The sequence below is a fragment of the Lethenteron reissneri genome, chromosome 29, assembly GCF_015708825.2.
Source record: "Lethenteron reissneri isolate LAM-NWPU_2019-01 chromosome 29, ASM1570882v1, whole genome shotgun sequence".
Taxonomy (NCBI): Eukaryota; Metazoa; Chordata; class Hyperoartia; order Petromyzontiformes; family Petromyzontidae; genus Lethenteron; species Lethenteron reissneri.
The window spans coordinates 12,542,089-12,556,853 of record NC_083807.1 but is presented as its reverse complement, the minus strand read 5'-3'; positions in this window follow the sequence as shown (position 1 = coordinate 12,556,853).

Here is a 14,765-nt window from a genome sequence, read left to right as displayed (position 1 = left end):
CGTCGTTTTTTTGCGATGGCGTAATTTGTGAGGTTTGGCCAAGGTCTTAAATTATTACTATTGTTTTTTTTTCAACGTGGAAATTTGGTTTGGCAAAGCAAAGATCTCCACACCTGCACTGACATCACACTCATTTCCCTAACGCACTAATGTACGTACGTTGAACTTCGTACGTAGCAAAATAACCGTGCTACCAGTTACCGTCGTGCATGAGTAGAAATCGAATCCTGGGGTAGTAATCTCGACGAAAAATCACCCTGAATGCGCCCTTCTCTCATGGCGATCTCCGAAATGAAGGACAGCCGAGCCCAATTCATGCTTGGATGGGTGATCATCAGCGCTTGCCAGGTGTTGCAGGCAGAGGGCTGCTACGTGGCCCATAGATAGCAGCGTTGCGTGTCTCCTCCGCGTGTGCGTGGTGAGTCTTCTGCGGGCATTCTCGATTCCTCCCACATGTCAAACACTCGCGAATGTAATTGGCCGAACAGTCGACTGTAAGACCCTCCTAAGAACGAATCTTGAGATTCAGCTTTCCTTGGTAGATAAGTTCACTACCCACTACAGTTACATTACCTGCGCACGAATGTAAAGATATCCACAGCATATCGACTCGGCAAGAGTCAAAGGCACCTTTGACTCCCTAGTGGCGAGGTTTACACACCGCACCAGATACTCATTTGAGGCTATGTCGACTTAGGGAAGGCCCAGGGTCGGTTCAGATCATCGCTACTGGTGTTGGCCGTGAGCGGGAATCGAATCCTGGTAGTCGGGTTCGTAGCGCAGTGCGCCAACTGCTCCACTATCGATCCCCAAACCAAATGCACACACACACCACACACTCCACACACACACACCACACACACACCACACACCACACACATCACACACACCACACACACCACACACCACACACACATCACACACACCACACACATCACACACACCACACACACCACACACACCACACACACATCACACACACCACACACACACACCACACACACACCACACACACCACACACACATCACACACACCACACACCACACACACCACATACACACACCACACACATCACACACTCCACACACATCACACACACCACACACACCACACACACACCACACACACCACAAACACATCACACACACCACACACACACCACACACACATCACACACACCACACACACCACACACATCACACACACACCACACACACCACACACACACCACACACCACACACACACCACACACACCATACACACATCACACACACCACACACACACCACACACACATCACACACACCACACACACCACACACACATCACACACACGACACACACACCACACACCACACACACACACACCACACACATCACACACACCACACACACCACACACATCACACACACCACACACACCACACACACATCACACACACCACACACACACCACACACCACACACACATCACACACACCACACACACCACACACATCACACACACCACACACACCACACACACCACACACACCACACACACACACCACACACACACACCACACACACATCACACACACCACACACCACACACACCACATACACACACCACACACATCACACACTCCACACACATCACACACACCACACACACCACACACACACCACACACACCACAAACACATCACACACACCACACACACACCACACACACACACACACCACACACACATCACACACACCACACACACCACACACACACACACACACCACACACACACACACCACACACACACCACACACCACACACACACCACACACACCATACACACATCACACACACCACACACACACCACACACACATCACACACACCACACACACCACACACACATCACACACACGACACACACACCACACACCACACACACACCACACACACACACACCACACACATCACACACATCACACACACCACACACACCACACACACATCACACACACCACACACGCACGCACCACACACACACATCACACACACCACACACATCACGCACATTACACACATCACACACCACACACACCACACAATCACACACATCACACACACCACACACACACCACACCCCACACACATACACCACACACATCACACACACCACACACATCACATACACCACACACACCACACACACACCACACACACCACACACACATCACACACACCACACACACACCACACACACACCACACACACACCACACACATCACACACACACCCCACACACACCACACACCACACACATCACACACACACACACCACACATCACACACCATACACATCACACACACCACACACATCACACACACACCACACACACACCACACACACCACACACACACACCACACACATCACACACATCACACACATCACACACACCACACACACCACACACATCACACACACCACACACACACACCACACACACGCACGCACCACACACACACATCACACACACCACACACATCACACACATCACACACATCACACACACCAAACACACACATCACACAAACCACACACATCACACACACCACACACATCACACACACATCTATTTACAAAACTTCCCAACACCTGAATGCTGATAGAAGTCTTAAATAAGCCCCCCCCCCCACACACTGGTGACACCTGTACGGCTCAGCCCAGCCTCAGCGGGTTTCTTTCCACGCACGCTGCGAAAACTGTGGCGATGAAAGAGTTTCGAATGGTTCCGGTGATGAAAGTGAGTAAAACTTTTATTGTAACTCCTTTGTGAGACGTGGGAGGGTGTCTCTCAGGCTCCATCGATAGTTTGTTGTAGTCGTGGGAGCTGATTGGCTTTGGTCCAATATGTGGTGAGCAAGAATTCCGCTCTAGCATTCAAGAGATGTCATTGTTTTACTGAGGCACTCGGGGTATATTTTTGAATTTATTCATCGATAAAAATGAGTCATTGTGTTCACGAGACAAGCATTGAATTGTACGTGTGAGAATCGATTTTATTTATTTTTTACTCATAAATAAGGGCCAATCCAATGCTGGGTGAGGGTCTTCGCATGCTGTACAGGTCGTAAGGATTATTTGACCATGCAAACAGAGAACTCCAAGAGCAAACAACATATATCAAAGCATCAGCCATGATCTATCCATTGCAAGATGAAGGCCTCCCGAAACCGGCATTCTCTCAATGTCTTGCATAACAACACTCAAATTATCTCCCGAACACGAGCTGATGTAATTGCTCATCTCCATGCAGGACATACTCTCCTTTGGCTGTCACTCCAACGTTAGTTTCAACCATGCTACTTAGTTAGTGTGGGTTGGTAAAGGTGGGTAGCATGGGCCTAGACACATAGAAGTACACTGCAACAAAACATTTGACTCCCTGCCCTCCGCTGTGAACAAGGTAGTCCCGCCACAGCCTATAACAGCTGCGTTTTGCATGCTTTCTTATTTTAAGTTATATAGCACCTTGACGAAGGTGCTGAACAAAACATTAACACTTTGTACAGCAGAATAGTGCGATGAGATGAGTTTATGAGATGGATGGCAGTGCGTGATATGATGACACGTGAAATAAACGATGGCGAGAGTGACAGTGAGTGGTTAATGATCAGCACTTCCACGTTCTATCCAGACTCATCCCTGTGTAGTGGGTTCACTTGAGAGACACACTGATTCAGGAGGCAACACCATTTATTCTACAACCACAACGGGGTAACTACAGGAACCACAATGGGGTAACTACACAAACGGGTCAGGTCCGTCGGCACACTGCCTGACCCACGATGCTGAGCACGAAGACCGGTGACCGAAGGGAAGACGTAGCACGGCGGGTTCCATTCCAGCAAACAGCCCCGATGCAACCCCGGGACCCCCCTTTTATGCCCCACAGCGTGGCCCCGCTCCGCCCTCGGACACGCCCCCATCCAGAACCTTCTGGCATCCCCTGCCTGGCTCCGCCCTCGGCCACGCCCCCTTCTGGAACTCACTCGAAGGTTCTGGGCCCTACAACACGTGTCACGTGTCCCCTCTGTCACCTTTGGCCTACATCCCATCACGTGCCCCTGCCAGGCCAATCAGACTACTATGTCCTCAATTGCCCCCTACTCTGCCAGCCCCAGAGACCTCTTCCATGACATCATATACTCTTCAGGCAGAAAGGGCTACTATACCCACTATTCCGCTCTCTGTCGGTAGATGGCGATAGGCGCCGTAGTGAACCATTATATGTCACTACATCTGCATAGCTTGCAAGATATAATGAGAACGGGTGCATTCTAGGAGATTTGGTATGGGCTCGACTCATATGTGGCATACGTGATTGGTTCACATTACCTGGTAGTGCCATTTGCACCTCCGATTAGCACTGATGGCTACGTATGGTGCGAAAGAAGTTCAACATACATACATTAATCATGACCGCTCATCGAATCGTGAGAGGAGCAAGTTGTTACGGCATACTGCGTGCCGTTAGGTTTGTCAAGCTTGGCAATGAGAGAGCTATGAATGTCATTGAAAGGTTTGTCTGTCGCTCAGTGGGTACGAGTAACGATTCATATTCCAATTACAAAATTGTTCATCAGGAATAAAAAAAAATGTAATTATCATCAGGCCCCATGGCATTAAGTGCAGACCTCCAACCCTTATTCACTCTCTCCCTCTGGCCTATCTCTGCGTTATGAAGAAGGGCCATTGTCCAGAATGTCGCCTGTTATATATTTAATTGTATTGCTAAATATAGCTTTAGAGCATGGGTGGCAAGGCGAGGTTTAAAACAATTAGGTTTGATTTGGTTTAAATAAATATAAACTCAATATCCCCAAGGGTCATTTAGGGTGAGGTTTTGAGGCTTATTATAAAAGACGCCATTTTGGTTTTTGCAGGAAGTCTGACTGAAGAACGGACTGCAGAAGGCCGGAGCCCGGAAATCAGAAATCTTGGCATTACCTGAGTTATTAGTGTCATCAAACGAACCGCGAGCAGGATCATGGATCAGGACCTGGATGAGGATTAACTAGATTCCAAAGAATGTGATAGTGATGTTGTAATTGTGATGGAGAAGAATGGAGTGGCTGACGAGGCGTCGGCGAACGCAGGGAAGGTCAGAGGACGCTCGATGGGCCAGTTTTGGCACTACTTCACCGAGTTGAAAAGTGCCGTCTGCAAACATTGTCGCACCAGATTCAACCATCACAAGAAGAGTGAGCAGGCGATGAGGCACCTGAATGCATGCGCCAGACCATTGATCGACAGGGCTACATCGACACGAAGAAGAAGGTTGACACTGTCCTGGACAATAAGACCGTTTGCCTGACATCTGATGCGTGGTCAAGCATCAAGAATGATCCGATTGTGAACTACATGGTCACATCTCCGTCCACAACGTTGTTTCTCGAGTCGGTGTCTACTGGAGAGCAGGGCCACAACGCTGACTGGATCGCCTCGGATCTTCACCGTGTGATGGCGTCCCATCCGAAGACTACATTCGCTAGCACAGTCACCGACAACACATCCACCAGCGCTCGAAGGCTCACCCATCCTCCTATTTCCAAGGCTGTACGTCGCATGGTCTGCATTTGCTTGTCAAGGACATATTCTCTGCCACGAAGACGAGGAAAGCCGGCCAATCAGAACACACATACCCGATCGACTATCCGTTCGAGTACCTGCTTGAGTTCATCGTGGGGTGCAAGGAAACGGTCAAATTGTTTCACAACAGTCACGTTCTCAAGGCACAAGCTGCAGGCTGAACAGAAGATCGCTGGCGTTCGAGCGTTGGTCCGGCTGGCTTCTACACATTGGGGAACGATCAAAGGCTGTTGTGAGACGCTGTTGTCGTCGGAGAGGATTCTGCATTCCATTGTCACAGCTCGTGACTTCATCAAGGGGATGGCAGCTCAGAAATCTGAGCGTAATGCGAATCAAGACCGTCATTACGAGCGACGACTTCGTCTGTCTGTTGCAGATATCCCTTGCCATTCTCACACCCATCAAAGCATTGATTGTCAAATATCAACCCGATTCCGTACCAGTCTCTGAAGTCTTGCCGGATTTTCACGCCCTCCCTGCTGAGTTTGCCAAGCTGCACGAAGATGGTCATGCGAGCACTGAAGAGATCAACTACCTTATCAATTTGGCAGCAAGTCGCTTTCAGTTCATGTATGGAAAGGCCCATGGACAGGCGTATCTGTTAGATCTTCGCTTCATTGGAGAGGGCTTGAGCCCGGCTAATCAAAAAGAGCTGGAGAACATCTTACTGGAGACACCGATCGACGATGAGACGGCGGTTGATGGCGAGAGGCGCTCTTTATGCAGCTCACCAAGCACGTCATTTCGACGCAGCAGGAGAAGGATGCCGGCGGGTTTAGCTTCATTATGCTGCTCAAGGGATGTAAGACACCTTTGCAGTATTGGCAGTCTGACGGCGTGGCCTGGCCCGATCTTCAGAAGATCGGCGTCAAACTGTTCACGATGGCGACATCCTCTGCAGCCTCGGAGCATAACTTCTCAAATATGGGCTTCATCATTGGAACCTCATTTGCCAGTAAAAAATATGATAATTGTTTTTTTACCCTTTTATCTGGCAACAAAACTGACACCTTTTTTTACAAGGAGTCATGTTTGCATAGACCACAATATCTGCAGTCATAATGCAAATAAAAAAGATAACTCTGATAATGTATGCACTGTCCTTGAAGTTGATTGGTCCACACCCGAGACAGCTTTCCTTAGAGCCTAGTCTCACATGGTGTTGGACCAAGTTTAATGGTGTAAATGCTTACTCCGAGCTCTCATACTCTGATGGTGCATTGTCTTTGAGTTGTGCGCCTTTTGGCGTCATCTGGTCCAACACCATGTGAGACTGGGCTCGAAGAAAAACTGTCTCGGGTGTGGACCAATCAACTTCAAGGACAGTGCATACATTATCAGAGTTATGTTTTTTGTTTGCATTATGACTGCAGGTATTGTGTTTTATGCAAACATGACTCCTTGTAAAAAAAGATGTCAGTTTTGTTGCCAGATAAAAGGGTAAAAAACCAATTATCACATGGGCTTCATACACAGCAGGAACAGCTTGGCACCCAGTTCGGTGGAAAAGTTGGTCTACCTCAAGAGCAACTGTGCGGCGTTAACCGAATGCAGTCATATGTCCGAGGGCGTCGACTGGGACTCGTCGGAGGAGGACTAGTACTGCTCTGGGAGTATTGCGAATAAAACCATGAGGTTTATTTGTTTTATTAGGTTTATTAAGGTTTCAACCTTAAACTTCAAATTCGGATCTGAAAACATTTGGTTTTTTTCCTCCCCTGCTTTAGAGATATGAGCTCAGAAGGCATTCGAGATATGAGCTTGGGAAGATGAGGTCATTTTAAAAGTATTTCTCATAAAAGCGTGAATTGCATTCATTTTTATTGACATTCACTGATAGTATTCAAAAGCCCTTTGCTCAAACGAGCATTGACATTTCCAATCGCATTTGCCAGTCTTGAGCCAGTGGTGGATTTTCACATTCTATCTCATGCTATCAATATCTCATGCTATCAAAATAACGTTTTCTCTGGATAATAAGAAGCACTCCCCCCCCCCCCCACCCCTGTATTTTTAATCAAAAGATTGTGGAGGTGTGTCGTATAACCCAGTAGGTGTGTGTTTGTGTGTGACTAGGTTTGTCTAACTTTATTGACACCGGATATACGTTAGTGGTGCATCTTATAATTATCAAGAGAATACGGTCATAACAATACCTGCGCAAGTTTAAGTTATTCCATTCAATAAAGACTCTTCATTAAAGGCTTGTGGTAAATTATGACTTCAAGGTTCGTTGAAAGTATGAAGCGCTATTCGCAAAACTACCAAAGCATGTCTCTAATCTGAAACTTTCCAACTTGTTCAAAAGTGAGTGACTTAAATACGCAATACTTTCTGAACCCCGACGTAAAACGAATGAGGAGGTTTCCTGTCGAGCAAAACATGGCATGGACCATTCGCAGGCATTCCCAAAAGCCTACGGATTCACTGCAGATAAACCGTTCCTCCGCGGAATTCAATGTGATTGTCAGTTTCCACGTCCTATTATTGCTCTTGGACAAGAGATACTCGCCCACGGTAGTGTAAGCATTCCCAGTCGCACAAATAAAGTGTGGCCTTTGAGCGGTTAAACAGAAAAATAATGTGAGGCTGTCAGCCACGTTGCGGATTTAAATTGATGAGATAACAGCACGCAAACCTCATGTAGTAAAAATGTGTTGTGTTGTTCCTGGAAAGGAAATGCACAGTGGCAGATTCGAGCAACTCTCAGAGTTAATAAGAACTTCATAAACCTGGACTTTACTTTGATATTGTGTTTATTTTTTATTATAGTATTTTGCTGCGTCAATTGTGACCTATCTGAACTGTGAAAAAAATAATAAAGCATCGCAAACTGCTTATTGTGAAGCATATTTGTAAAGATCTTGATTTTTAGTAATGTAAGCAATGTTTGCACATTTATAAATATATTATTACGTGTAATAGTTTTTTTTTCCCCACATATGTTGCTAGCTTTATCTCGGCTCTGTAAAATAAATGTCCACTTGGAGACTTCAGATTTAGTGTGATATTAGTCAAGTTTTTTCTGCGTGCATTTGTCTCAAATTACTGTATGGCGGAAAATAATGGCTGAAGATTTTTTTGACATATTATTCCATTGCAAATGATCTTTTCGGGAAAAGTTAACAATGAAAACAATCTGAATAATAATGAAATCATTACAATGTGTAAGGAATCATGGAGAACTGCACTGAGAAACAAAAAGAGGGCTCGATCCCATGTGCACGTTACATGGATCATATTGACTGTTAAGAAAAAACAAAGTGGATTTCGCAGGGACATGTCCTTGGGATGGATGGCCGGATGGTTGAGACTAACGTTGGAGTGACAGCCAAAGGAGGGAGCCTGCTTGAGAGTATGTCCGGCATGGAAATGAGCAATTACATCAGCTCGTGTTCGGGAGATAATTCATCTCGCAATAAATAGAAAATGGTTGATGATTGGATTGTTTTTTTGCTTCTGGAGTTCTCTATCAGTAAGCCAGTAAAGTGTGTATTTGTTATTTATGGTTATGTTGTTGTGTTTCATAGACCGGATAATCGCTCATTTGCTACAGCAAGTAGGGAATTCCTATTGCGAGATTCCGAGTCCAAATCCCAGCCACCGGGTCACTGTGAGGTTTAGTCAAAACGAGCACCACGAGCTCGAGACGAGGCTCCCGCTAGGTGCGAAGTCAGCAGTGGTTTCCCCTACGGACATTCCAGGCTCTTGGCATAGCAACGTGTAGTTTTCTGTTTCTCACCACCGCCGCAGGACCACCAATGGAGCCAAACGCCACCCAGCACTCGTTGCAGCGCGGAAGCGCTCCAACGGTTCAATGTGTTTAGTATTTACGTTCGCGCCGGAGTATGCGCGCATTATTTATTTATCGGGAGGTCTCTGCTTGGCGCATTTGGCTTGCTTCCCGTAGCGACCCCCCCCCCCCCGCCGCCCTTCGCCTTGCGGGTGAGCGTCGCGGTTGCCGCAGTGCGCTCCGGGCGTCTCCCCAGAGGTGGTCCCCACCCTGTAGCCACAGAATGCCTCTCGCTCCCTGGAGCCTCATGTTTCATGCTTCCCACCCACCCATCCACCACCCCACGACCCAACCACCACACCGCACATGCTCTTAATTGCTGGCTGCTCTTGTCCGTGCAGTATTAATCAAGAGCGAGTGCACACGCCGGTGTGCGGTGCTGCCGTGCGTCTCCACGAACACTCGTGCACGCGTACTTGCGCGCGCGTGATCAGGGCAAAATGCTGTAAATGCGAAACAGATATTTTCCTCCATACCTGTGGCCCTTTTGTGTAACACTTTGATCATTTTGCTCGAGAATTTCTCCCCCTTTTTTCCGCATCTTTGTCCCAAAGCTGCGGGGAATTATCTTCGTTTGTCGAAAATGTTTCATGACCCTCACTTCCCCGGGGCCTCCGCGTATCTGGTGGTGTGCAATTGCATGTCTGTAAAATTCACTCGCCCCCACCGTGATGCGATGACCTCTCATAATTCGGGGATCAGGATTCAATGAAACGTTTGTTTTATTGTGGCGAATGGAGCACCTTTAATGGCTGCACAGGTCACGTGAACTCGTGGCATAGGACACACACGAGTCAAGCCTCGGTACCAAACCACCCGAAAATCACCAAATCTGATCAAATATTTTTACGGTGAGTGCAACATTTCATATCCCGTATTGATGCGCTATTCCATAGATGCAAAGTTCACGTGTTGTGAAAGCCCGTTAAAGTAGACAACAAAGGTAAAATGCAATCTGTTATCTCTATTCAGCCTCAAATTACATGTGCAAAGTTACACTTGCCGTGTGTCTACACACAAATGCGTGCATATGAATGAGCACACACAACCATGATTTATAGTCAAATGCTTGCATATATGGGTACACACATGTCTATTGATGTCCATGTAAGGATACACAACAAATTCATGCGTGTAAAAAAAAGGTAAGATTGCAAATTAATTAATAAGTGTGCATATGGACATGGCAAACGGTATGGTTTTAATTCTAGATTTGAAGCTTTAAACTAATTTCTCGTAGACAATTGTAGACAGAATTGTCGTGTAATACATTGCAGTGCTAGCAGCCTGGCCTTTCCAAGTTTCATTACAATTCGAATTTCCACGTGTATCGTGTACTGCCAGGCAAAACCAATAATCTAAATCTTACAAAATAAAATTCCTATTATGTCAATGTGATGTCGTGTAATGGCACAGGAATGGCAGCGAGATATTGCGGAACACGTGATCTTTGTGAAAATGTAAGTCACTATGGGGACCTCATTTGCCAGTAAAAATATGATAATTGGTTCTTTACCCTTCTATCTGGCAACAAAACTGACACCTTTTTGCAAGGAGTCATGTTTGCATAGACCGCAATACCTGCAGTCATAATACAAACAAAAGAACATAACTCTGATAATGTGCACTGTCCTTGAAGTTGATTGGTCCACACCCGAGACAGCTTTCCTTCGAGCCTAGTCTCATATGGGTTGGACCAGATGACGCCAAAAGGCGCACAACTCAAGGACAATGCACCATCAGAGTATGAGAGCTCGGGGCAAGCATCTACACTATGGGGACCTCATTTGCCAGTAAAAATATGATAATTGGTTCTTTACCCTTCTATCTGGCAACAAAACTGACACCTTTTTGCAAGGAGTCATGTTTGCATAGACCGCAATACCTGCAGTCATAATACAAACAAAAGAACATAACTCTGATAATGTGCACTGTCCTTGAAGTTGATTGGTCCACACCCGAGACAGCTTTCCTTCGAGCCTAGTCTCATATGGGTTGGACCAGATGACGCCAAAAGGCGCACAACTCAAGGACAATGCACCATCAGAGTATGAGAGCTCGGGGCAAGCATCTACACTATGGGGACCTCATTTGCCAGTAAAAATATGATAATTGGTTCTTTACCCTTCTATCTGGCAACAAAACTGACACCTTTTTGCAAGGAGTCATGTTTGCATAGACCGCAATACCTGCAGTCATAATACAAACAAAAGAACATAACTCTGATAATGTGCACTGTCCTTGAAGTTGATTGGTCCACACCCGAGACAGCTTTCCTTCGAGCCTAGTCTCATATGGGTTGGACCAGATGACGCCAAAAGGCGCACAACTCAAGGACAATGCACCATCAGAGTATGAGAGCTCGGGGCAAGCATCTACACTATGGGGACCTCATTTGCCAGTAAAAATATGATAATTGGTTCTTTACCCTTCTATCTGGCAACAAAACTGACACCTTTTTGCAAGGAGTCATGTTTGCATAGACCACAATACCTGCAGTCATAATACAAACAAAAGAACATAACTCTGATAATGTGCACTGTCCTTGAAGTTGATTGGTCCACACCCGAGACAGCTTTCCTTCGAGCCTAGTCTCATATGGGTTGGACCAGATGACGCCAAAAGGCGCACAACTCAAGGACAATGCACCATCAGAGTATGAGAGCTCGGGGCAAGCATCTACACTATGGGGACCTCATTTGCCAGTAAAAATATGATAATTGGTTCTTTACCCTTCTATCTGGCAACAAAACTGACACCTTTTTGCAAGGAGTCATGTTTGCATAGACCGCAATACCTGCAGTCATAATACAAACAAAAGAACATAACTCTGATAATGTGCACTGTCCTTGAAGTTGATTGGTCCACACCCGAGACAGCTTTCCTTCGAGCCTAGTCTCATATGGGTTGGACCAGATGACGCCAAAAGGCGCACAACTCAAGGAGGTGTCAGTTTTGTTGCCAGATAGAAGGGTAAAGAACCAATTATCATATTTTTACTGGCAAATGAGGTCCCCATAGTGTAGATGCTTGCCCCGAGCTCTCATACTCTGATGGTGCATTGTCCTTGAGTTGTGCGCCTTTTGGCGTCATCTGGTCCAACCCATATGAGACTAGGCTCGAAGGAAAGCTGTCTCGGGTGTGGACCAATCAACTTCAAGGACAGTGCACATTATCAGAGTTATGTTCTTTTGTTTGTATTATGACTGCAGGTATTGCGGTCTATGCAAACATGACTCCTTGCAAAAAGGTGTCAGTTTTGTTGCCAGATAGAAGGGTAAAGAACCAATTATCAAAATGTAAGTCCTTCGTTGCACGCGTGTATTGGTGATGCAGGAATGCTGCTGGTGTATGGGTGAGAACGCTCGTGCATGTTATTTTTTTTTACAAACGTCCTTTAACATAGGCTCAGTGTGTCTTGGGGGCAGTGTATGTGCGGTTCCTCCGATGAGGACGTGAAGAACTGGATACGGTGGAATATATTTACAAATGAGCGATCGGTAAACATGTGCCTGCTGCATGTTTTGGCCGCTGCATGCATGCTTTTTACAATAGCTGTCAGCATTCTTTTTTCCTCCAAATAATATGCAAAAAAATGCAATTGAGAAGGCCAGGGAGTCAAAATATATATTTTAAATGAAAATCCAAAGAGGCTTAAGAAAAAAAGCATCAGCAAATGCATTGACTTCGCCGGTAATGTATTATTTAAATAATGTTTTTATACTGTTTATTAATTTATTATTTAAATTGGACGTGGGTCTTCTCAATGCCATCGGTTTAAGAAATTGAGCCGGGCTGGGCAGCAGATTTCATGGACAACTTTTAAGGTGCTCTGCGCTTTATCATAAAAAAACCTTTTTTTTACTTTTAATTCCGGAATTAGAAACTTTACTGGAACATTATGTGGTGGTTCAAGTCCCAAAATGTGATGCTAAAGCCCAGATTAAATTGGCGGGTGGGCACCATACTTATCTGAGCCAGTAGGCATGGCTAAAATTGATACGGCGAGGCTTAAACCCCTACAATTTCCGACTGCCACTGATTCCCTGGACCAGACCACCGTGGCTCGCAGGTGTAGGTCCTTTGTAACGGCTGATCGGCAGCAAATGCCCGCAGATAAACGCGACATTATTGGAGCCCTCCCACAGTGAAAGCCCAGACGCGTGCGCAGATCTTTAATTTAGAAACTTGCTGAAATCTCAAGTAATTTTTCGTCATTCAGCTCGGCTTATGCGATCTAATTCTTGTCGCGGGAGCTCGCGAGGAATTAATGTGCGCATTGGCAACTGCACTTCCACATGGGGCCGACCCCCACCCCGTATGCTGCATGGTCAGCAAATAGGGCTAATCTGGAGATATTAAAAGCCGAGATTAAACGCCACTGGAATGAAATACCTGGAGGTTATTTGATATGGAGAGGGGATGAGGAGGGAAAGGAGTGCATGGTGGGGGGCTTTGGGGGTGATGGGTGAGTTGTGGGTGGATGACCGAGCCGACAGAAATCATGGAGCTGCGTGTGTGAGCGTGGATGCAACCAAGCATGTGGCATGCATCGGGGGGGGGGGTGGAATCCACCTTCGTGCCTCAATAAAGGACTCATTCATTGGCACTGGATGATTGTGCGTAAGGAGCTGAAAAAGCAGTGCCCTCGTCGCATCGCGACAGCTGTGCTTGTGGGATTCGGGAGATGTACCGGAGCACCCGCAGTCATGCTGATGATGCGTACGGAGTTTCGCCGAAGTGGCTGGTTCTGAGCCAATAACCACAGATAGATAATCGAGAAATTTCATTCCTGGGTCACAGATGAAGTGAGATTAATGTATTAAGACCTTGGACGCTCTGTCGCCGAAACACATTTTTTTTCCACAAATGAGATTGAGAAAAAAAATAACAGCATAAGGAGTGTGCGATTGGTTATGTATGTTCTGCGTGAAGCATATTTGTGTTTGTTTTTGCGAAGTTATTCATGACGCTATCTCGGGTGCATCTGTAAATGTGGTGAATTCTAGAATTCGATTAAGCGAATTGTATATATATCAAAAGTGTGCTTTTTTCAAGCGTTTTATATAAATTCTGCAACGAACCACAATTGCAAGGGATACAAATGTTGGTTAAAATAATCCAACGTACTAATAAAATAAATATTTAAGGAAATTCACTGTACTCACAAAAAGGTGTTTCAATTGTCATGAATGGTGTTGTTTCAACACTTTTTGACATTGCATGTATTTAAGGAAAGGGTTATTTAACTGGGTATCGTGAGACTTTCGAACGATTATTTCAGCTGTTGCTGGGAGATCAAACTCAGGTTGGCAGGCTCATAGTGCATCACGTT